This window comes from Lynx rufus, unplaced genomic scaffold (assembly GCF_022079265.1).
Source record: "Lynx rufus isolate CCGP_SWC_20201006 ecotype Redwood Valley unplaced genomic scaffold, mLynRuf1.p SCAF_6, whole genome shotgun sequence".
Lineage (NCBI taxonomy): Eukaryota > Metazoa > Chordata > Mammalia > Carnivora > Felidae > Lynx > Lynx rufus.
Window position 1 is genome coordinate 122,426,005 of NW_025814878.1, and position 24,576 is coordinate 122,450,580.

Here is a 24,576-nt window from a genome sequence, read left to right on the forward strand (position 1 = left end):
TTAAATAAACATTTAAAAAATAAATAATCTTTTGTCAAATTATTGTGGAAAAACTTGGAGCTTCACAAGGGACATTAACATTTAAAGGACCCACAAAGTCCAGAATAAACCTGTTCTGTAACCTACAACTCTCTAAGCTTATCTGACCTTGAAGTACTTTTTTGTGTAATTCATATCAGCAGCTGCTACAATTATTTCTATTAGTCAAGATATGCTAGGTTATGCTGTCATAACAATCAATATCAAAATCCAGTAGCTAAACACAGCCAGTGTGGGTCCAAATAACCACTCAGGAACTCAAACTAATGGCAGTTCCAATACTTTGTGTCTATCTCAAACGTGTAACGCCAGGATTTGCCATGCCTGGGGAAGAACGCACATGAAGTGGTCACTCTTCTATGCTCTGAGCTCAAATGGTACACATCACTTCTGCTGACTACTCATGGGCCATAACTGGTCATATAGCCCCACTATATGACAGGGGTCATATAGACCCTGTAAGGGACTGGGAAATATGAGATGCACATGGATATTTGGTGAGCAGTAAATGATTCTGTCATAACTAGCATTCCAATGAATAAAACTTGGAAAACATTGACTAAATATGTAGGAAACAATTTTTCCTAGTCCAAGGAGCATGTTAATGTATTCTTTGGTATAAAAGAGAAAATAATCTGCTCTTTCCTATTATTGTGGAAGAGGAGGAGAAAGAGAAGAAGGGAGAGAAAGGAGGAGGAGAAGTGGTGGAGAAGAAGAGGAAGTAGTAGAAGAAAGAAGAAGAGGAGGGGAAGGAAGGGGGGGGAGGGGAGTGAGGAGGAGGAGGAAGGAGGGGAGAGGGAGGAGGAAGAAGCTGGCCTATGGCAGTATTACTTATTGAAATATTGTTCTGTTTTTTGGCATTTTGCTAAGTGCTTATTATGACTTGCTTGATGTCACATAATTCTCGCAAGAACCCAATCAATAACATAGTTTATTATCCCTATTTTTTCAGATCAGAGAATTAAGATTTAAAAAGGTGAGCTGCTGGGCACCTGGGTGGCTCAGTTGGTTAAGCGTCCGACTTCAGCTCAGGTCACGATCTCGCGGTCCCTGAGTTCGAGCCCCGCGTCGGGCTCTGGGCTGATGGCTCAGAGCCTGGAGCCTGCTTCTGATTCTGTGTCTCCCTCTGTCTCTGCCCCTCCCCCGTTCACGCTCTCTCTCTGTCTCAAAAATAAATATTAAAAAAAAAATTTTTTTTTAAAAAAGGTGAGCTGCTTTGTCCAAGGTCACAGAGAAATAAGTAAAGGAGGCTAGATTCAGACCATCACCTCTAGGATGGCAAAGCCCATTCTGATCACCCCAGAGCTTATCTCCCCCATGCCTCTATTCTGTGTTTTGATGGCCAGTCCCCTTTACTCACAGCTGCTTATTTCATCCTCAACAACCCTGCCAAGATATACTCTCATTTCTAATGAGGAAAAGAGGCTTTGAACCCAGTTCTCTTTGACTCTCAAAGGCCATGTTAGCGCACTTTTGCAGATCTGTTTCTACCATTTTGATCACTGCATGTGGATTATTTGGTCTTGCCTCAGCTAGATTTGGTTTATGCACAATATTCTGGAAAGACCTACAGATGTACGTTGTTTCATTGGCACTGGAATGCTGGTTAGAGCTTAGCCTAGATCTTCTTAGTGATGATCTCTGGATCTGTTGACTGCAAAGTCTCCTTCATATTGGAAGACTTGAAGTCCCACACTTTGAAGTGCCTCCCCCTAAAATAATACATTGTCTTGTACATGCTTCCTTCTCTGAGAGCATCATGGGATTTTCCCTTATAAGCTTGGCATTGACTACCCAGGAAATCTTGTGTCAACTGCAAACTGGAAGATTTACACATATACAGTTAAATCTCAAAAGCAACTGTCTTTGAGGAAGAAAATCTCAGGAGTAACAAGTTCCCAGCTGAGTGGTTCCTCTGGGTACAAATTAAAGAGTCCATGAAAGAATCTTCCAGAGTTCCCCAGGCAGAGTGGGCTGAGCAAAGAGTTCGAAGACCCATCTTGTTGATGTTGCAGGTGGCTAGTGAGCCCAGTTGCTTGTCTTCAGGTAACTTAAAAGATTGAATAGTCTCAGGCAGACAGTCTCAATGACCCTGTGGAACTGGGAGCAGAGACAGTAAGAGTGAAGGGTGAGTCTTGCCTCTCTAAGAGGTCATGAGCACAGCAAACAAGAAATCCATACTGAGCAATCAGTTCATAAGCCAAGTGATGTCAGCAGTGTGGATGTCAGGATTATACAGAAAACCTATAGATCAGTGGCTTAAACAATATAGGGCTTTGTGTGCCTGTTTGTTTTGTCTCCCACATAAAAGTAGTCCAAAGGTTGACAATCCATGGCTAAAATGCCAGTTCTGTGATGTCAAGAGTGACCCTGACTGCTTCCTGCTCATGGCATCTACCCACAGGTGCAGAATGGCTGCTACAGCTGCTGTTCATGTTCCTGGCTGCAAGAAGGAAGAGCAGAGGGCAGACACAGTAACTTCAGCTTAAATCTCATTAACCACTCCTAGCCACAAGGGAGACTGGGAAATGCAATTTTTCAGCTGGGGACCTTGTTGCCTTCCAAAACTTCAGATACTGAGGAAGAAAGGGGAAATGGGTGTTAGGTGGCTCATTATTGTCACTGCCTCACAAGGAACCTAATAAACTGCGCACACCTACAGGCAAGTCTTGGAGGCCAGTCTAGACTGTGTGAACACTTATTACCTCCCCTCACCACACACTGCCACTATTGTAGACATCACCATTCTCCTCGATAATCCTGACCAGTTGGCAGAAGTCCACAGACTGAGGTTGAACCTATGTTAGCAGCAAGATGTTTGGCTACCACTTCTACCTGGGTCTGCTCTTTGCATCTTGCAGAGCCAGTTATCTTAACCCTAGCCCTGGCAAGTGGTTGTCTTAGAATTTGAGAGTATTATGCTCCCAATACCCAAGGGGGAACACTGAGGATGTTTCTCTTCTCTCTGTTGTACCCTTTATTAGGGACACCCTGACCACAGAAAAACAACGATTAGATCCCTCCCACTCCCAGGACCTCCAACGGCCGACCATTTATCCAGGGTTTTGTACCCAGTGCCCAAGTTTGTCACTGGAGATAATGAATGCCAACACAGATGCAGTTGATGCTGAACATCATGTGGAACTGGAGGAAAAAACAACGACTTAGTAGTCAACTGTTGTAACTTCGGCACACACTTGAAGATCTCTCCACAAGAGTAGATGCAGTTAAGGAAGAAAATAGGAAGCTAAAATCAGACAACCAAGCTCTTGGACAATATATAGAAAACCTCATGTCAGCTTCTAGTGTTTTTCAAATGACTGACACAAAAAGCAAAAGAATGTGAAGGATTGACATCCCTTCTGTTTTATGGAATTGCCGCTGATCTGTTTTTTTCTTTAAAATGTGGATAGACTCAAAAAGTTATAGTACTTTTGTTTGTGGCCTAATTGAATATTTATGAAGATAATGTCAGAGCTAGGCAAAATTAAGAACATAACAGAAGACTTCCATGAGTTTGTGTGATATATGTTAGTCTATGAAAACATGCAAATGTATTGTAGAGACTTTATAATTAGAAATGCATGTATGTATAAAATTTGAAAGTGAATGTTTTATCAAATTTGCTTTGATTTAGAGGTTTAGCACTGTCTTTTATTGTAGGCATAGTAAGAGATACAAGAAAATAACCACTGTGTTGTGAAAAGCGACCAAAATCATGCACTGAATACCCAGCTTTATGTACCTTGTCTACCATGTTGTGCCTCGTCTCCACTGGCTTCTTCCTTCCCATTTCCCCTCCCCTAAGGAAGAAATTGGTTTCACATTTGTAAAAGTAATTTTACTATTTAATCATCTGTGAGAGTAACCTGAGCTTGAATTGTTGAAACTTAGCCAAAATAAGGTATAATCACAGTTAGGGCTTATCATAGCAATAAGATAGGATTGTTAGTTTCTTTTTAATCAACTGAAAACAGAGCCTATAAATATGAAGATTCTTCTTTGCAACTGAATTGTCACATTGGAAAGGTTTGTTGTTAAAAACTTCCTTTTGCACAAAATAACCCATTTGGTATCTGAAAAGATGAGCTCTAGTTATATGTTTGAAATAAGAAATTTTGAGAAAAATGGAAATAGGATGGGAAAAGTACTTGGCATAGAGTAGTAACCAACTCCAAATGTTTTTACTCCAGAATTGTGTGATCTCTGGAACAGACAAGATCTTTTAGGGAATATATGTATGAAAGTAGATGAAATGTGACTAACCTTAAGTCAACCACATCTACAAGAGAACAGTGACAAAGAGTTTAGTCTCAAGGCTTATTTGTAGCACCCAGCAGATCAACTTTTGCAAAAGCCCTCTACAGTGTATTGGTATCAGAATCATGAATAAAATGCAAGAGTTTCGCATGCATACTAGCTGATACTTTCTCAGTATTTTATCTCAACATTTCTCCCAGAATTTGCTGTTAACCTAACTACTTGGTTTGAAAGATTAGTCACTTTTTGGCAGCTTGTAAAAATTTAGTTTGTAGATTCCATTCGGTAAGAAATTTAGTATCAGAAGCCATGTTAAAATGTTATGTAGGAAAAGGGTGCCTGAGTGGCTCAGTCGGTTAAGTGCCTAACTCTTGATCTCGGCTCGGATCGTGATCTCACAGTTCCTGAGATGGAGCCCTGTGTCGGGCTCTGTGCTGACAGGGTGGAGCCTGCTTGGGATTCTCTCTCTCCCTCTCTCTCCCTGCCCCTCCCCTGCTCTCTCTCTCTCAAAAATAAATAAACTTTTTAATAAATATTAAATAGGACAAGAGATCCACTAAATCATTTTGGTTATTAGATTTGAGCTACTTTTAATCATGGAATAATCTTATGTTTGTATTGGTATAAGATTCAATGAATGACTTTAGTTGTATGAATGTAATAGTTATACTGCAAACATCTTGTGTCCCTTTTGTGACCTGATTTACAAACATTTAAAATTGTGTTGCACTTTTGCTTTGCTGTTTAATAAAAAGCTGTTCCAGAGGGGGAAAGAAAAAGAAAGAAAGAAAAAAAAACCCATGATTAAGTACCACTATGTACCAGGCACTGTGCTTAGTGTGGAGTTAACAAAGACCAATGGCATTTCTCTTCTTGAGTATTCAGAGACTCATGGAAACAAGCAAATACACAAAGAAATCACACTCTGATCCAGGACCGCTGCAGTAGAGGTGTGAGGGAAGCCCAGGGACACCGAGAGTCCCTGACTGCACACCATTTGTCTTAGTCCCCTGTGGTGGCATTAATGGAATACCATAGACTGGGTGACTTATAAACAACAGAAATTTATTTCTCAGTTTTGAAGGCTGAAAGTCCAAGATCAAGGTGCAGCAGATTTGGTGTCTGGTGAGAGCCTGTTTCCTGGCTCATAGATGGCTGTCTTCTCCCTGTGTCTTCCCATGACAGAAAGGACAAGGGATCTCTGGGGGTCTCTTTCATAAGTACTCCACCCTTATGACCCAATCACTTCCCAAAAACCTCTCTTCCAAATATTATCACCTTGGGAATTAGGATTTCAACATATGAATTTGGGGGACACTAACATTCAGATCATAGCCCTGATGGATCCCAAGCTTTAGAACACATAAGAGCATCTGGGCAGCTTATAAAAGTGCAAGTTCCTATGTATTGTCACAGGGCTTCCAATATTACAGATCTGAAATCTAGACCTCCAGATTTGCCTAGTAATCTCTTTCTTCCCACAAAATCCTAGATAACGTGGACACAGTAGTGGATCCCACTTTGTGAAATTCTGCTCTAAGGGATGAGGTGAGATGAATATGCTGGAAAAAGAAGGCTCAGAGGCAATCATTTGTGAGCTAAAAGGCAGGGCATTCCAGGTGGAGGGGATGGCTCTGGTGCAAAAGCCTGCCAGGGTCTGGTTTGTCTAAGAGAAATAAGATGCGGACTAGAACATGAGTCTGGAAGGTCTCAGGAGGTGCCAGAGCTACAAAGATGTGGAGATTAGGCTATATTTATAGCACTTCATACAACAGGGGTTTAACAATTTCCTTCTGTAAGAAAAAGCTACCAGTTGGGGAACTGGCTTTCCCAATGAGAACCACCATGCACTTGAATTGGTCTAGACTGACTATAAATGTGTCCCAGATCCCCTGCCCTGCCTTTTGTTCTCTCCTACACCCCTGCCTCAGCTATCCCTGCCCACCCCTCTTGGCCCTTTGCTCCTCTGAGAGTTGGCCTGTTCTGTTGTGTGTCTCTGGCTTAGCTATCTTCTGGTTTCTGTCTTTGTTTCTAAGGCCTGACAATTTAACATCTAACAATTTTCTCAGTTTTGTCCTGGCTGCCTCTGGCAAGCCAAATTAACCTGTTCGACAGTGAAAATGAGGGCTGTCCTCTCCATGGAGGCAATGGGGAGGCAGGAGATCCCCAGCCTGGACAAGAATTGCTTATCACTCTACTCCAGCTCTCTCATAGACAAGCCAGTAGAGTTGGCCAGTGTTCTTCCAACTGGGGTACACACTTTCTGTAAGATTTGAACACTTTCCAAATGATACTCAGGCAAGGATAGTTACAAGGGCATCAGTGTCCACAGGTGTTCTTTGCTAATATTAATCTGCTTGAAATGAACCTATGCTTAGAATATACCTTTCTCATGGGGTGCCTGAGTGGCTCAGTCAGTAAGCGTCCGACTTCAGCTCGGGTCACGATCGCACGGTTTGTGAGTTCGAACTTTGCATCGGGCTCTGTGCTGACAGCTCAGAACCTGGAGCCTGCTTCAGATTCTGTGTCTCCCTCTCTCTCTGCTCCTCCCCCACTCACACTCTGTCTCTCTCTCAAAAATAAACATTTAAAAAATTAAAAAAAAAGAATATACCTTTCTCATTTTACAAAAGAAAGACATATCCCTTGCCCATACCAAATCTTGTTTTGGTTCTTTGCTGCAGGAGGGCTCTTGAAACAATGGGATAAAAAAATTAATGATAAACCAAGTCCAGGGCTCATAAGTCTTTCTGTCCTTCCCTGTCTTATACATACTTCTGCAAGAAGGCCATGTTGGCCCATGGGGTCTCATAATTCAGAATATACAAAGCAGCATAAGCTTATGATGTTGATCCTTTAAAATGTAATTTTTGCAGGACAATTGGATTTTACAAAGTATGATAAATCAAACACACAAACAAAAATTTCACCTGGTATCTTTCAGATATAGCATGCTTTACTCAGTAATGAAAATTTGTTTTATCCAATTATACAAAATATTTATCAAATTATAGTCAATCCTCATTTTATTTCAATATATAAAATAGTTAAATTTTCTATCTCTTATTAATAAGAAATAAACTTATTTTTAAAATGTGTGGAGGTGCCTGGGTGTCTCAGTCAGTTAAGCGTACGACTTTGGCTCAGATCATGATCTCACAGCTCGTGGGTTTGAGCCCCACCTCAGTCTCTGTGCTGACAGCTCAGAGCCTGGAGCCTGCTTCAGATTCTGTGTCTCCCTCTCTCTCTGCCCCTCCCCCTCTCAAATAAATGAACATTAAAAAAATTGAAAACGTGAAAAATTTTAGATGTCAAGTTAAAAATGTGTAAAGAGCACGTAGATTTTCAAAATTCTTTTGCAAAGTGTTCAAGACAATGCTTGAAGACGCTGGAGTAGGATACTTGCCATCAAGGATCATAGCTGTTTTTATTGTATTTCCATGTGTGCTGGGTTTCCGCTGTGTACCAGGCACAGTGAGCCTTCTTTGAAATACTGTCTCTCTGTGCCCAAGAAAATGCTCAGTCTCCTGGTGGTGGGTTATCTGGTCTCAAAGAGCTCTGCTGTCAGCCTTCCACACTGAGAAATATGTGCATCAAACTCCAGGACGAGGGGTTGTGACTCTCACAGAAGATTGTCCTGAGAGGACGGCAGGAACCTAGTCGCACACCTGGAGCCTCGTGTGCTCTGGTGTCCAAGTGCATGCAGGAAATGGCAACACAGGATGAGCCATACTCGAGTGCTGCAGTCTCCAAGGTGAGGTGCGTGTTCCCCTGGGTGTGTGCCAGGGTTCCGAGAGCCAGGACACAACAGGGCACACATGAAGTTCACAAGTAATGGAATGTGCATGCACACTGGGAGTGGTGCTCCAACGTGTCATCCCACAGGTACACAACATGCGGAAGGTGTGGATCCGGCCCATAAGCCAGCTGTGAGATCAATGTGGGGCATCATCCACCAAGCCACGTGGAGGAAGCTGGGCTTGAGTGGAACTTTGAGTGATAGATAGGATGTGCATAATTGGAGAGAAGAATCAGTCAGGCAGACATTTATCGAGCAGCTGGTCTATGCTCAGCTCTGCTCAGGATGCTGAGGAGTTGGGGTAGGTGGATACAAATTTGATAAGGGAGTCCAGGCACAGCAAGGGAATCCCGGAACAAACACTGGGAACATTCAGGTCTCACTGCAAGGAAGTATGTGATTAAGGCCTTAAAGCCTGCGTCCCTGGTGCAGTGAGCACCCCAAGAATTTGGAAGTGTATCCCACAGTGGATCTGATAGGTTAGGGATGAGGGGTGGCCTTGAATGGGAGAATAAGCTGAGGAGGGCTAAGAAGGGTGAACAGGGTGTAGATGGTGGGAGAGAGGGAGGGGCATCCCAGGTAGAGAAAACAACAGGAGCCCGGGCTTGGCATTGAACTGACCTGCTGTGTTGAACAAACAGTGAATGGCTGTGAAATGCTAAAAGACAGGGCCAGCCTGGCTGCTAAAAAATGGTCACTCCTTCAGTGTGCAAACATTTTCAAAGCACCTACTTACCAGATACTGCAGGTAGCCAGTGAGGAAGACTGCTCAACTGTCACCCTCACAGAGGGATGGTGAGGAGGGCTGGGAAGAGGAGGTTCAGATCATTGAGAAGCAGGTCTTATCAGATCTGGGAAACACGAACAGCCGGAAACCTCAGGGCACGTGCGTGGGGTGAGAGGACATTTGGAAAGTAGGATTATGGCAGCATGGGGACGGTCTCAAAAGCCAAAGAGAAGCAACTAGTCTTTATTCCTAATGCATTTCACGTTGTGGAGCATGAAGCCCTTACATGCTCTTCACTAGGGAGATGGCTCCTTGCTATTTAGGCCCCATGAGGACCCATATAATGGCAGTGTGCAGCACAGGTTTGGACAGAGAGGGAGTGGAAAGCAGTTAGGGAGACGTTACACAGCCTGTATTGTTTAGTGCTGGGCCCTCAGGGAAGACAAGTGCATCCATGCAGTTGATTTAAGAAAAGATTTACATCACAGCTGCATAGACTCACCTCATTGTCACTACTCACACCCTTCCAAGGGAGAACTTTGCACCCCCATGGCAGAGAAGGGACTGGGGGAAGAGACATATATATTAATTTTGATGGAAAGCAAACAGATAATATTATCATTCTGAAAATATGATCCAATTTTCCAATATTTGTTTCAAGCTGTCATCAGCTTCCTTCCCTTTGTGTTCTTTTTGCTCTCTTTTTAAAAATGTTAAAGTTCTTGGGGCATCCGGCTGGCTCAGTTGGTTAAGCAGCTGACTCTTGATTTCTATTCAGGTCATGATCTCATGGTCTGTGATACCAAGTCCCACATAGGGCTCTGCACTGGCAGCACAGAGCCTACTTAGGATTCTCTCTCTCCACCCTTCTCTCTGTCTCTCCCCCACTTGCTCTCTCTCTGTCTCAGAATAAATAAACATTTAAAAAATTTTTAATGTTAAAGTTCTTGTGTTAATGTGATTCTTTTAAAAAGAAATTTTTAATGTTTATTTATTTTTGAGAGAGACTGAGACAGAATGCAAGTGAGTTAGGGGCAGAGAGAGAGGGAGACACAGAATCTGAAGCAGGATCCAGGCTCTGAGCTGTCAGCACAGAGCCCGATGCGGGGCTCAAACTCACGAGCTGTGAGATCATGACCTGAGTTGAAGTCAGACACCCAACTGACTGAGCCACCCAGGTGCCCCACATTTGTATGATTCTTATATTACTAGGGACCCTGACTGCAACCACGGCTGTTAGAATCTTGCCCCATTAGTGAAGTGAGGTCCAACAGCAAAGAGAGGTTATGGAGAAACAGGGTCAAGTCTTCAACTGCCCAGTAATCAGACAATAACCCCAGACCATTTGGTCTCATTCCAGTCAGGCCCTTAGAAAGCAAATGTGTGTGGGGCTGTTTCCAGGGCTCTCGGTTACAGGGAACATCTGGGATGTGTGTGTAAGCCATCTTCACAAGGCCAGGCCAAGTGCACAGGGGAGTTGGGGGGTAGGCGGTGGCCGCTGGCTGAGCTCTGCACACAGACTCCAGCAGGCACACTGGGGGGCTTGCAGAAATGCCTGCTCCGGATGGCAGAACCCTGTGTGCTGATGGATTTGTTCCTACATGACTTGGAACGGTTAGTCGTGTGGGTCTGTGGCGCGTGCCAGGAAGACTGACGTCGCAGGCTTGAAGGCTGGGATTTGTGAATGGGTCAGTTAGCCTTGCACAGAGGCAAACTTTGTTCTCTTCCCTAGCTGCAGCCCCAGCCTGGCCAGCACACGACAAATGGCAACCAGGTGACGGGAGTGGCGTTCTCCCTGGGGAAACCAGCTGTGAGCTCATGCTCTTGGAGGGTGGGTCAGGAATGTCATCCTCACCCATGAAGAACAGTTTATTGTTGTTGCAAACACCCCATGTGTAATAGCTTCAGTTGCCCTCCCAGGAGCCACGCTGTAAATACAAAATGCAATCTTATTTACACGTTAGGCAGGCAGCAAGATACATTGGGCTGATCAAAGCCTTGGACGCAGGAGGAGCCAAGATTTGCTTCCCAGCTTTGTGGCAGAGAATCGGTAGTTGATGTAAAAAAAATATTTAAGGCCAAGGGAGAGTTGATGTGAGTCATTTCAACCAGAGACTCAAGGAAGAGGATTGGGGTACAACCGTATGAACTCAAGCAAACAGAAACTGTTTCTACAAATGAGGATCTTGAAGCCTGAGATGTTGAAAAGCAAACGCTCTTCAGTAAATTTTGAAATACTCACGGCTGCCAAAGCAGAGTTTCTGTCTCTCTTACTACTACCTTAGATTTAACAAGCAACCTGAACAGTTCCCCTTTCCTTTCAGATGTTTAAAAATGTGCGTGTGATACGCAGTCATGACAGTTTTCTTTCAAATGGTTCCCCATCTACCTGCAGGAAGAAGATATGGAATCATTGCAGAGCCAGATGGTCTGGCTTTCTCTTCATTTGGCTAAGAATGAGACACAGCCAATTCTCAGCTGTCAGGCATGCAGGGTGTATCCCCTCACCTAAACCACCATCACTCTTTCCTTTTTAAAAAAACATTTTTTTTAACGTTTTTATTCACTTTTTAAGAGACAGAGAGAGGCAAGATGCAAGCAGAGGAGGGGCCAGAGGAGGGGCAGAGAGAGGGAGACACAATCTGAAGCAGGCTCCAGGATCTTAGCTGTCAGCACAGAGCCTGATGCGGGACTTGAACCCACAAACCGTGAAATCATGACCTGAGCTGAACTTGGCTGCTTAACCGACTGAGCCACCCAGGTGCCCCCATTACTCTTTCCTTAAAGAGCCTCTAAGCTGTTGCAGTAAAAGCAATGTCTCCAAATGCTTTCAGGCTACAGTTTTAATTTTTTTTTTTTTTTTTTTTTTACTTTAAAAGGTCATCGACCATAGTGAAGATGCATTACTTTTACTTGTTTTACTGGTGCCTATAATTCTTTCAGTGACATTTCCTATTCTATCTCTAAAGTGGAGGCGAAGCTATGATCTACCTCATATAGATACATCATTCTGGACTCAAATCTGAGAGGGTGGGGGAAGAGAAGGAAGTTCAGAAGGGACAAATAACATGAGAAAGCAAAAAAAAAAAAAAAGTCCATGGAATCATTAGCATGCAATTTTCATTACCTAAATACTTTCCAGATTCTTGGATGCTCATTTTGAAATAAAAATAGCTGTATCAAAACATCAACAAAAATATTTATAGCCAAAATGCCTAAAGATTAATATTCTTAATGAATTTGATAAAAAAAATTTGAGCTGATAGTCATCAACTTTTTGACTTACAAAAGACATCAATTGCACATGGCTCAACTGAATACTAAAGCTGTAATGGATAAATGGGCCCAGATTACTCATGGAATACACAAATGTCTTAAAACATGAAAAAAAAATGTGTAACCCTGTTAATAACCAAAAAAATGCAAATAAAAGAAAAACCGATCTATTTTCAGTGATCATAAATAGCAGATATGCTTAGCAAGTCTGACTGTCCAGTGCTCGGTATAAAGAAACAAGAATGGCACTAACAGCACTCAAGGGAACTCAAGTTGGCACAACCTACTTGGAAAGCAAATTGGCAATAATGTAACAAAAATGTGGGGTTTTTTTAAACGTTCAAATCTTAATTCTAGTAATTCCAGTTCTGTGAATTTATTTGGGGTGGGGGGAAATGTTCTGTCCAAAGATGGTATTTGTAACAGTAAATTGTGGTATTTATAACAGTAAAAATGTGGAAGCAAACCCTATGTCCAAGAATAGGAAATTAAGCAGTAATTAGAAACGTGGAAAGTAGCATCCAACAAACTTGTCTCGAGATTCCTCTTTGGCTGTTTAATCACTGTATGATGTTAGACACATCGCTAAAACTCAGCCTCGATATTTTTTAATCAATTTGTATGATGAAAATAATTCCTACCTTGTAGGAATCCTGTAGTCAGAATCAAATGGAAAAAAGTGTGTATAAGTTGGTTGAAACAGTGTCTGGAATGCAGAAAATCAGCTTCTCTGTGTTATTATTTGGCCATCTTCAACATTATTCAGCTGTTGAAAGAATGTTTAAATACAATTTATAATAACATAGAAAATTTTCTATTATGTTGTGTGAAAAATCAAAGCATATAGTGAAATAGAGATCATGGTACAGGCTCTAAAATATGCATAGAAAAAGAAGAAAATAATGGATGAAATAGAAGTCAAATTTAACAGGGGTTTTCTGGGTCTTAGAATTAGGGGCGATTTTCCTATGGGCTTTTAACTTCTGTGTCATTTCCAAGTTAGCTATAATGAGGGTGCATTATTTTATCATTGAGAAAGGATATTTCAGGATGTGACCTTATTCAGAAATAGGGTCTTGCAGACATTATGAGTTAAGATGAGGTCATCTGGGTGGGCCGGAGCTCTATAACAACTGGTGTCCTTATCAAATGAAATACGACACAGAGACAAACAGAATGCGGGCACATTCTCCACACAGGGAGGACAGGAGTTACACTGCCATGAACCAGGAACTACTGGAAGCTTGGAGAGAGGACTCCCATGCTTCTAAGGGACATTGGCCTTGCTGACACCTTGATTTCAGACTTACAGCCCCTGGAACTGCGGGGTAAAAGATTTTTGTTGTTGAAGCCCCCCATTTTGTGGTACTGTGTTAGGGAAGCCCCAGCAAAGATAGCCCCCTTAGCCTCACTCCATGTTGTCTCTTCTCTCTTCCCCCCTTCTAGTGACAGAAATGAAAGGCTTCTGCATCAAATGAGTGTTCTGCCATGGTCCGTTGGGAAGAATGGTGCCCAGTGCTCTCCCTCAGGTGTCTGCACAATCTGTGATTCAGTGAAGTTACTCAGTGAACCAGTCACAGTCCAACCACAGTGGCCTTCTGGTCTGTCACATGTGGGGAGTCGTATGTAAACTCTTCCACCTGTTGCCTGAATGCCTGTGTGTGGTAAGAATCTACATGAGCTTTCATGGAGTGGGTATTTCTCCCATTTACCATAAAAATGACAAGAGGAAACAGTATGTGATATTAGTAAGAACAAACCTAAATTACTGTATTTATTGTATTATAAATTTGTCTGGATGTGAGAGAGGTCCCCACAGTGGCTTAACAAGTTAGAAACACTTCACTCTCATGTACGGGACCTTGCTTGTGAGGTTTATCTTTGTTATGGACTGAATTTTATGCCCCCCTCAAATTCATGTGTTGAAGTCCTACCCCCAGTGTGATGGTATTGGGAGGTGAAGCCTGTGGGAGGTCATTAGGTTTAGATGTGGTCCTTAGGGTGGGGCCCCAAGATGAGATTAGTGTCCTTACCAGAGGAGCTCTTTCTCTCTGCCATGTGAGTACAGAGCAATGAGGTGGCCATCTAGTGGGCACCTTAATCTTAAACTTCCCAGTCTCTGGAACTGGGGGAAATAAAGGGCTGCTTTTGAAGCTGCCAGTCTGTGGTATTTTGTTGTGACAGCTTGAGTGACTAAGACAGTCTTCTTGCCCTGTCAGCCTTTATCTTACCATTGCATAGCACCTGCATTTCCAAAAGGATCGCTTGTAACATTGACATTCCACCCAACAGGGAAGAAGAAGGGGACAGGAGAGCACACTCTGTCCCACTGAGGCACACTGCACGCAACACCCCCCCCCCCCCGTGTCCCACTGGCTGGAAGTTGATCCCATGACCATACTCAAAGCAAAGGGAGCTAGAGAATATAATCTTTTTTCCCCTGCGCCAACAGTGACCAGGTTAAAAACTTTTTCTTTTTCTGTCTCTGGGCATTTTTTCCAAGTATAGTTGACACATCGTGTTACATTAGTTTCAGATGTACATCATAGCAATTCAATATCTCTATAACCTATGCTGAGCTCACCACAAGTGTAGCTCCCATCTATCACCATAGAATGTATTACAATACTCTTGATGGTATTCCGTATGCTGTGCCTTTTATGCCCATGACTTTTTTGTTCCATAAGTGGAAGCCTGAATCTTCTACTCCCCTTCACCCATTTTGCCAATCGCCCACAATGTCCCTTCTATATTTATGGGTCTATTTCTGCTTTTTGTTTGTTTGTCTTATTTTGTAGATTCCACATATAAGTGAGACCACGTGGTATTTGTTTTTCTCTGTCTGGCTTATTTCACTTGGCATAATACCCATGAGGTCCATCCATGTTGCTGCAGGTGACAAGATCTTGTTCTTTTTTTATAGCTGAGTAATATTCCACTGTGTGTGTGTGTGTGTGTGTGTGTGTGTGTGTGTATCTCACATTTTCTTTATTCACTTATCTATAGATGGACACTTGGGTTGCTTCCATATCTCACCTATTTTAAATAATGTTGCAATAAACATAGGGGTGCATATATATTTTCAAATTAGTGTTATCATTTTCTTTGAGTAAATACCCAGTACTGGAATTACTGGATGACATGGTATTTCTATTTTTATTTTTTTTTATTTTGTTAAGTTTATTTATTTTGAGAGAGAGAGTGTGTGAGCTGGGGAAGGGCAGAGAGAGAGGGAGGGAGAGAATCCCAAGTAGGCTCTACGTTGTCAGTGCAGAGTCCTACGTGGGGCTTCCCCTCACATACCGTGAGATCACAACCTGAGCTGATACCAAGAGCCAGACACTTAACTGACTGAGCCACCCAGGCACCCCGGCATTTCTATTTTTAATTTTTTGAGGAGCCTGCATACTGTTTCCCATAGTGGCTGCACCAGTTTGCATTCCTACCAACAGTGCACAAGGGTTCCTTCTTCTCCACATCCTCACCAACACTTGTTATTTCTTGTCTTTCAGATTCTAGCCATTCTGACAGATGTAAGGTGATATCTCATTGTGTTTCTGACTTCTGTTTCCCTGATAATGAGTGATGTTGAGCATTTTTTCATGTGTTTGTTGGCCATCTGTATGTCTTCTTTAGAAAAATGCCTATTTGGGTCCTCTGTCCATTTTTTCAATTGGATGCTTGGATATTTTTGGAAAATTTTATATTTATGGGAGAAGGGAAGATGACTTTTAAGGAATAACTTGCTGTCTTTCCCTCAGCCACCAAATAGATTTTTGTGACATGACCTTTTTGCAAAGGTGGGAGCACCCAAGAAGCAGGGAAGATAGCTTCCCTGGCATTGGGAGAACAATTGTTGAGCAATGTATTAACTGGGCAAGAAATAGAATCCTGCTCACACTATAAGAAATAGGGCCTCTTGGGCAGAATGAGCCATTAGACCTACTTTTCTCTTGCTCGTATGTTTATGTCTGATAAGCATTTGTCTCTGCTGAGATCCACATTCAAGTGACCTGTCAAGAAACTGTCCTATTTGTATGTTTATTTCCTTTCAGGAGACTGAGAGGGGTAAGTTGCTGTTCTCAGCTGGGCTGGGTCTGAATCATCCACAGAAGACAGGAACTAAATTTAGAGGCCATCAAACTCTGCTTAGAAAGGACTGAAGAAAAGTAATCTTGATGTTTATGTCTTCCAGAAATTTAGCACTGTGAAGGGAGTTCCAGGAAGGAACTCAGAATGGAGATTCTAGTTTGTTTCAGCTAGTTTCAAGCTTGAGTTCTAGGAACCATGGTTTCCTCGTCTATAAAATGAGACAATGGGATTTACTATATAAACCTTCAGATACTTTCTAAATGCTATGAAATAGAGATTCTAAGCATCACCAAGGCAAGCAGCATGAACTGAATTCCCTTCAGGCGCAGGAAACAGGGAGCTCCTGTGGCTTTGCTTATTTAAAGTGAAAGGAAATTTAGGTAAATGTGTAGTGCCTACAGTTTAGACAGCAAGTTTTTATTCAAGGGGGGGCACCACGAATAAGGTGACATCCATATGAAGAAACATGGACTACAAGTCACACAGGAGAGTAGTAGAAGTCTCTGCCATTTAGCTTGGAGCTATGAGTCCAATGGACATGGGATGGGGTCCAGCCCAGAATTACCCTGTAGGATAGGGCAGAGTCCAGGTGTCCTTGACAGTCCCACTGATGACTGGAAGTGACCTTCCCCCACCCCCACCCACCTCTACTCCCTCAGTGACCAATCTCAGGGTCTGGGTAGGCTTAGGAAACAGACTATAACTGTAGCATTAAGAAGAGGAAAAGTAAACAAAATAGAAACAGAAGTCTTCATGATAATTCATTGGTGTGACAGACTTAAGAGTTTACCTGTACCTTTGTGAAAGCAAGCTTTCATTTCAGTATCATCTCCAAAACACTGAAATTATAAGCTGTAGGAAACACAGATGATCAATCCACCTAATAATTAAATTAAAAACAACATTTTGGGGGGAGGAACAAATTGGGTTCTATTTTCAGAATCAGCCGCTTAGAGATGTGAATTGCTTATTAATAAAAATCTACTTCATCTAAGTATTCATGACCATAACTTTTTCTCTGCTTTGTTTCCATTTCCACAGTATCGTTACAATATTGTATATGTATAAATAGAAATGTCTATCAATATCAAATAAAAGATATCTTTAGGCTCTTTAAATTTTTCAATTGCTTTCTTCAACGTGTCTTGATTAATTTTATACTTTCCTCTTTAGACTCCTTCCTGTTTTCTTCAAAGTTTCAATCAATGATTCACCACCATCTAGTTCTTTTTATTTCCAGTATGTAACACAGTGCTGGCACAGAATAGGCACTCAATAAATATTTGATGAATGAATGAATCCATAGCAGTGGTTCTTAATATTCGGAATAAAGGCTCCTTAGGGAATGTGATGAAATCAGTGGATTCTCTCCCCAGGTAACCGAACTCACACACAATTTTGCATGACAGTTTCAGGGCTCATAAAGCCCATACCCTGACCTAAGGGTTCTCCAAACCCCAGATATCACATTAAAGTGTGAGCATTTTTGAAAACACTGAAAGCTATTTGCTATAGGTATCTGATATAGGAAGGGAAGATGGTCTCTGATATTAAATTTATGACCCGGTAATTTAAGACACTGTTTCTCACCACTGGTCCCAGAGGCACTGTCTGTAATGAAGAAAGTCTGGAGGAATTGGTACCTGAAGCATCCACAAAACTAATTTAGCATAAATTGCCCAAAGGGAGGCCATCCCTAGGTCTTCTGCCCAGTAAGCACTGCCTCCGACAGAAATCATTGCTGGATGCTGGCATGATGCAGGCATGTGAAGGAAGGGGAATGTCCGTTTTACCAGCTTCGCTCTCTTTCTCAATGAACACTCAAAGTGAGGCAATTCTAGCCCAGATTTTCCTTTGCTTCAAGTGTCTCATTGTTATGTAAATGAGTCTTTTAACCCATTGACTTGGACATTGTTTGTTTGTTTTCTCCCACATTAGGGATATTTGAAATGTTTTGACTAATCTTGCTTTAGGGGAAATGCTGAAAAGTAGGTCATGTTCTTTCCCTAAATAGAGTTCAGGCAGACAGCTCCCATGTAAACTTTGGTTTCTATCTTATAAACTTAGAACCCAGGCTTCCTGGTAACAGGAGTAATACTTTGGTCTATGCCCAGATTTGTCAACCTTGACACCTTTGACATTTGGGGCAGAATAATTATTGTGCATTGTAGGATGTTTAGCAAGATCCTTGGCCTTTATCCACTAGATGGGTTGTGTTCTCCACCCACCCCCCCACTCCCCCACCATTAGCCAAAATGTCTCCAGACATTGCTAAATGCCCCTGAAGGGCAAAATCACCCCCAGTTGAGAACTACTTATATATACCTATGCTTGGTCCTTTGACTATCATAATTGTAAAGTTGAGAAAAGAACAGGATTTTATTTTTTATTTATTTTTTTTTTAAATTTTTTTTTTCAACGTTTATTTATTTTTGGGACAGAGAGAGACAGAGCATGAATGGGGGAGGGGCAGAGAGAGAGGGAGACACAGAATCGGAAACAGGCTCCAGGCTCTGAGCCATCAGCCCAGAGCCCGACGCGGGGCTCGAACTCACGGAGTGCAAGATCATGACCTGGCTGAAGTCAGACGCTTAACCGACTGCACCACCCAGGCGCCCCAAGAAAAGAACAGGATTTTAAAAGTCCTAGAAGCAAAGCCACTTCCTGGAGATTTACTATGGACAGACCACCAGTGAGTCACTCTTCCCAAAACATACACACTTCTCACATGTGGCTTAGGGTCTTCATTGAGACTACAGAAAGGAAAAGAGAGAGCAATGCTTCCTTTGAGGAAGTGACTAGAGTTTGATGCTCTCGCCATTCGTTCACATGAAAATTGGTTCTACCAAGCTCACAGCTACTCCACTGGAGAGCTTCTTGGGGGAGTCTATGGTTCTGCTCAGCAAAGGAGACACAGAGGTCTCTTCAAGGGAAATAACAATTTACTCCCAGAAGACAAAGCATAGCAAACAGCTTGGGCACAATTGTCATGGAAGAGATGACTTCCATTGCACTTGGAAAGAGAAGGCTGGTATGCTCCTCAGAGTAGAGCAAAATGCATCTAAGGGAGCCTGGGTGGCTCAGTCCATTAAGTGTCCGACCTTTGATTTCTCAGGTCATGATTTCATGGTTCATGAGTTTGAGCCCCACATCAGGCTCTGTGCTGACAGCGTGGAACCTGCTTGGGATTCTCTCTCATTTCCTCTCTCTGACCCTCCCCATCCTCTCTCTCTCTCTCTCTCTCTCTCCCAAAATAAATAAATAAATAAACATAAAAAACCCACATGTCATTTGTCAGGCATGACAATGCCAAGGACCAGCCTCCCTAGCATTTCTCAGTGGCCCACTATAGGGACTCAACTAATCATTCCTGCTCTTTCCCTTCCTATCTCCTCCCCCGACACACACATATACACTCCCAGAAAATCTAGAAAGTAAAAGTAATGCACTGCCTTTCCATCCCAGGAGCACAGGCCCAAGGCCCTGTCCGCATCTCCAGAACTAAGCGTCCTCAGACAGAGCCTGAGACCTCCTCACAGTGCTCCAAACTCATCCCTGAATGATGGAGGCTCTTCCCACTCCACATAAAGTACAAAGTGCCCCGAAGTAAGACAACCACCAAGGTTAAGCCCAAACCCACAAAGACACAAAGATCAATATGTTTTAAATCACTTTATTGAGCTCATTACTACAGGTAGCTTTCATGCCAGCCCAGGGCAGTCTGCTCAGCTTCCAAATCTCCTTTGGAAGACAAAGGGAGTTCTCTTTTTTAACTCTGCGGTCATGGACCCTGTGACTCACCATCTTCCTACTCCACCTTCCTACACGATCCTAACTCATCTCCCATTCTTTCTCTACCCCTTCTCCACACTCAGATCTTTTCCTTCAGGGACTGTTACAAAATTATGTTAGTAGCATAGGCAAATCTTCGTATTGGTCAGTTATTGTGCAAGTGACACAGTAATTTATAACCTGAGATAACTGTCATCCCCATATTCATGAAGCCCTATGTCAAAGCACTTCAGTGGAATCTTGGTTTCCCCAATAAATGCTTGTGGAAAAAAATGTGCCCAAATAAAAACTGATTTTATTTTCCAAACAACCCATTATAGGTTGTGGATGTGTTCCATTTCTGATTATTTTCTTTACTGGCATCTGATCCCACTGCTTTAACTATCTCTGCCTCAAAATTTCAAGTAAATAGGGAGCTCTGAATAAGTACTTAGATATGCTAGAGTAAATTTATCAAGATTATTTATAATAGCCAAAAAATTGGAAGCAACCAGAGTGTAAAAAGGAAAACAGTAAATAAATCGAATCCATATTCATGCAACAGAATACTATGAGCCATATTCACATTCTCAAAGAATTCTTAATCTAACATCAAATCCAAAAAATTCCATATTGTGGTCCCATTATATAAAGAGAAATAAATAGGGGCACCTGGGTGGCTCTCTTGGCTGAACATTTGACTTCAGCTCAGGTCATGATCTTACAGTTTGTGAGTTCAAGCCCCACATTGGACTTGCTGCTGACAGTGTGGAGCCCACTTGGGATCCCCTGTCCCCCTTTCTCTGCCTCTTCCCCACTCATGCTCTCTCAAAAATAAATAAACATTTAAAAAAGAAAGAGAAATAAAAATTATAACCACGTTTGTATTTAGGGAAGAAATGATATTCTATGAATTGGTTTAAATTTCCCTTTTTGTACATGTCTATAGATTCCAAATTCTACCCTATGAACTTAATTTACATTTACACTCAGAAAAATAAAAACACTACTTTTTTTTAAGTTTCACCTGCTGTGAATGCTGGGGTAGCCAGAATTCCATGATGGTCCCCAATATTCCCACTCCCCTGGTGCACCTGCCCTGTGCAATCCCCTCCCTTGGAGTGTTGGCCAGACACATGAATACCACTGATGAGGTTATGTTGTCTGGCAAAAGTGAAAATATGTTGTGGATGTAATAAAGTCTCTAGTCAGTTGGCTTTAAATTAATTAGAAGAGAGATTATCCTGGGTGGACCTGACCTAAGGAAGTGAACCTTGTAAAAGCTGGTCTGGAGGTAAGAGAACAGAAGGAGTAGAGATGGTCTCCTTCATCTAGAATCCTTGGTTCTGCAACTCAGGTGAGTCACAGATTCCTCCCCTTGTGGCCTGAGAAATGACAAGAGCCTTCCTGGGCTCAAGAAGAGAAGATAAAGGTCAAGAAGGGCACAGAGAGGGAAAAGAATAAGTCAAGGGGAAGCCCAAACTTTCTGTACATTTACTAACCTTGAGGAAACAAGCTTCCATTGGTTTTGTACCTACAAGGAACTGAATTCTGCCAACAAACACCTGCACGTGGGAAAGGACCTCAGCCCCAGTTGATTAAAGCTTTGTGAGACCCTAAGTATGCCTGGAGTCCTGACCCATGGAAACTGAGATAATAAATGTGTGATGTTCAAAATTACTATGTTTGTAGTAATTTTTCACACAGGAAATTCACAATAAGAAACTAATACAAACATTGTTTTGAAAATACAAAGTAAATCCAGTACGCCTGCCATTACATTGGTGTCTGTGGTCCTTGGCTGGAAGCAGCCTGGGGGAACAGGGTCCTGTTGAGGGTGCCATCACCAGGTTGCCTTGAAGAGAGATGGAGCAGTGCATCCTCCAGGACACCCACACCTCCCGCATATCCTTCACCCCACAATCTAGGATCTCCCATTATTAAGGCTGTTACAATCACCAAAGATGTGCAAATTCCAATCTAGGATGAAACCCACCATGTCTCTGTGCTTGCACCTATGCCTCTAAGCCTTGTTAGTGGAGACAAAGGCATAGCTTGACAATCACTACAAATGCATGACCATCATCCTCAGATGGACACACAGTGCCACCCTAAACTCTCAACACTCTCCAAAGAGTGTGTTCTCCACCCCTACTCCTGTGACTCTCAGAACTTCTGTAAACTCTGCAAACCTCCCACCCCTCCTCCTTTCCCCAACCTTACCTGGCCACTCACCCTCAGCTCCTATCTGCTTATACTCAATTGAGAAAATGAAATCTATCAGCTAAAAGTGCTTTCACTTTCCCGTAACTAATTTACAAAGCCACCCATAACTGCCCCCCTCTTGTTCATTCCTCCTGCTAAAATGGTAGGGGCATTACTCGCCCTGTCAACGGCCAGTCCTTCCTCATGCACACCTCCGTGGCACCACATCTCTCATTTATGCCCCAAGCCGCCCAAATCTAACCTCTTCCTCCCCACCTTATTAAAATTGAGCCCTCCTTCTCTATCCATGTTCTCTCCAATGTGATTGCTTCTATTTCTGCAGCTTTAAATACCAACCCAAATATCAATGGCTCCCAAATGTCTATCTGTGGCTCTGACCTCACTTCTGAGTAATCTTTAAATCCTCCTGCTCCTCTGCTGCTCATAACCAGGGTGCCTGCTAAGCTGCTGTTTCTGTCTCTAAAATGCATCTCATTTATTTGTTCATGACGCTGCTTCTCATGGCTACAGTCCTAGCGCCCTCAAATCTCTACTGAATCCTATCTAGAAGGTTCAGAAAGTCTCACATTTTGCTGCCCATTTGAATCAACTTTTTAAAATTCCAGGCTGCACCCCAGACCAATTAAATCAGAATGTCTGGGATGGGGGGAGACTCAGACATCAGTAGTATTTTGCACTCCCGAGGGATTCTAATCTGCAGCCATATCTAGGAACCTGTGTTCTGATTGGGCATTCACATGTGTCCCCTCCCATCCGTTTTCCAAGTGAGAGCCAGAGGGATGAGCCTGGCACTCCCTGCTCAAAAGCCCTCTGGGACTCCCGATTTCATGGGGAATAAGCTCAATCTGGCCCCACCCACTTCCTCCCACTCACCTTCTGCTGCTCCTCCTTTCCTCTCAACACCCCCGCTCTCTGCTCCCCATTCCTCCAGCACACACCTTGCTCCCATCTCAGAGCCCTCAAACATGCTTTTCCCTCTGCCTGCAAGGAAGGCAGCCTTCCTTATCCTTTACCTCCCCCAAAGAGCCCTTTACTCACCCCCTACCATCTGTCCCTACCCGTTATTCTATCCTCCAACACCAACACTTTTCCTTAGAAGCATTTCTCAATCTTGGCAATCATCTAGGTTGGCTTCCTTGCTCATTATCCCCGCCTAGTAGTCTGGGACCTCCAAGAGACCGGAGGCACATGCGTTTTGTCATCACTGGGTACCTAGCATGGTGACTGGCACAAAGTAGAAATGCTGAATAAAAAATAAGTGCTCAGTGAGTGACTGAGTTAATGAGGGGACAATGGCAGGAAATGAAAACATACTTATCCAACACAGGGTGATATTAATCTCAGACCTACAAGGACCCTTAAAATCCACAAGAGAGTCACTGAGAGACTTTTGTGAATGCTCTGAGTCTTGAATATGACTCTAACATGTAATTGTCTCTATTTCCTAATCTACAGCTTTGTTTCTCATAGGTCTTTATGAGCCTGAAATCATGCTTTGTGTTGAATGAGTCATTGCAATACAGAAGCCCACTTAACAGCTAAGGGGACTTGTTCCCACACCAGCAACACACACCCTCATCTTCACCTTTGTGCCTTTGCAAAATTACAGATTAGTACATGCCAAAGACCTGCCTGTTCACTCAAGTCTGCCAAAACCATGAGATTTCAATCTGAGATTGCCAAGGAACCATCATGATTCTTAAAATTCCACCTTCCTTTGCCTTTGCTCTTCTATCTGGAGTGCCATTCTCTTTCTCTCTTGTTAGCTTGGTAAACCCGAATTCTTTCTGATTCTGCTCAAAGGTCATCTCTCCAACCAACTGTTCCTCACCTCCTCCCCACACTACCCTCATGCACTCCCCTCTCAGAGCATTCATCAAACTGTCCTACAATTATTTGCTAACTTGCCTGACTCTCTCACTGGACTGGGAGTCATGGATGATGCCTGGGACCACATTGTATTCAACTGCTGACACTTTGGGAGTATGTTAGTCTGTACTGGGAGTATTTTGGCATAACAAAAGGCCACAGATTGGGGGCCATGAACAACAGGAATTTATTTGCTCCATTTTGGAGGCTGGAAGTCCAATATCAAGTTGTCCTCAGGATTGGTTTCTCCTGAGGCCTCTCTCTGTGGCTGGTAGCTGGTGTCCTTATGTGGTCTTTCTTCTTGAATACACACCCCAGGCATCTCTCTGAGTGTTTGCATTTCCTCTTCTTGTGAGGACACCAGCCTCATTGGATTAGAGCCCACCTAGTGACCTCATTTTAACTTAATGTTTTTTTTTTAAGTTCATTTATTTATTTTGAGAGAGAGAGAGAACACAAGCAGGATGGGGCAGAGAGGGAGGGAGAGAGAGAGAATCCCAAGCAGGCTCCATGTGTT

At 42.8% G+C, this 24,576-nt stretch overlaps 1 pseudogene; it reads left to right on the forward strand.

Moving 5' to 3' along the window:
• Positions 1–2,450: 2,450 nt before the first annotated feature.
• On the forward strand, positions 2,451–3,385 carry LOC124529221 (short coiled-coil protein B-like; annotated as a pseudogene).
• Positions 3,386–24,576: the final 21,191 nt, after the last annotated feature.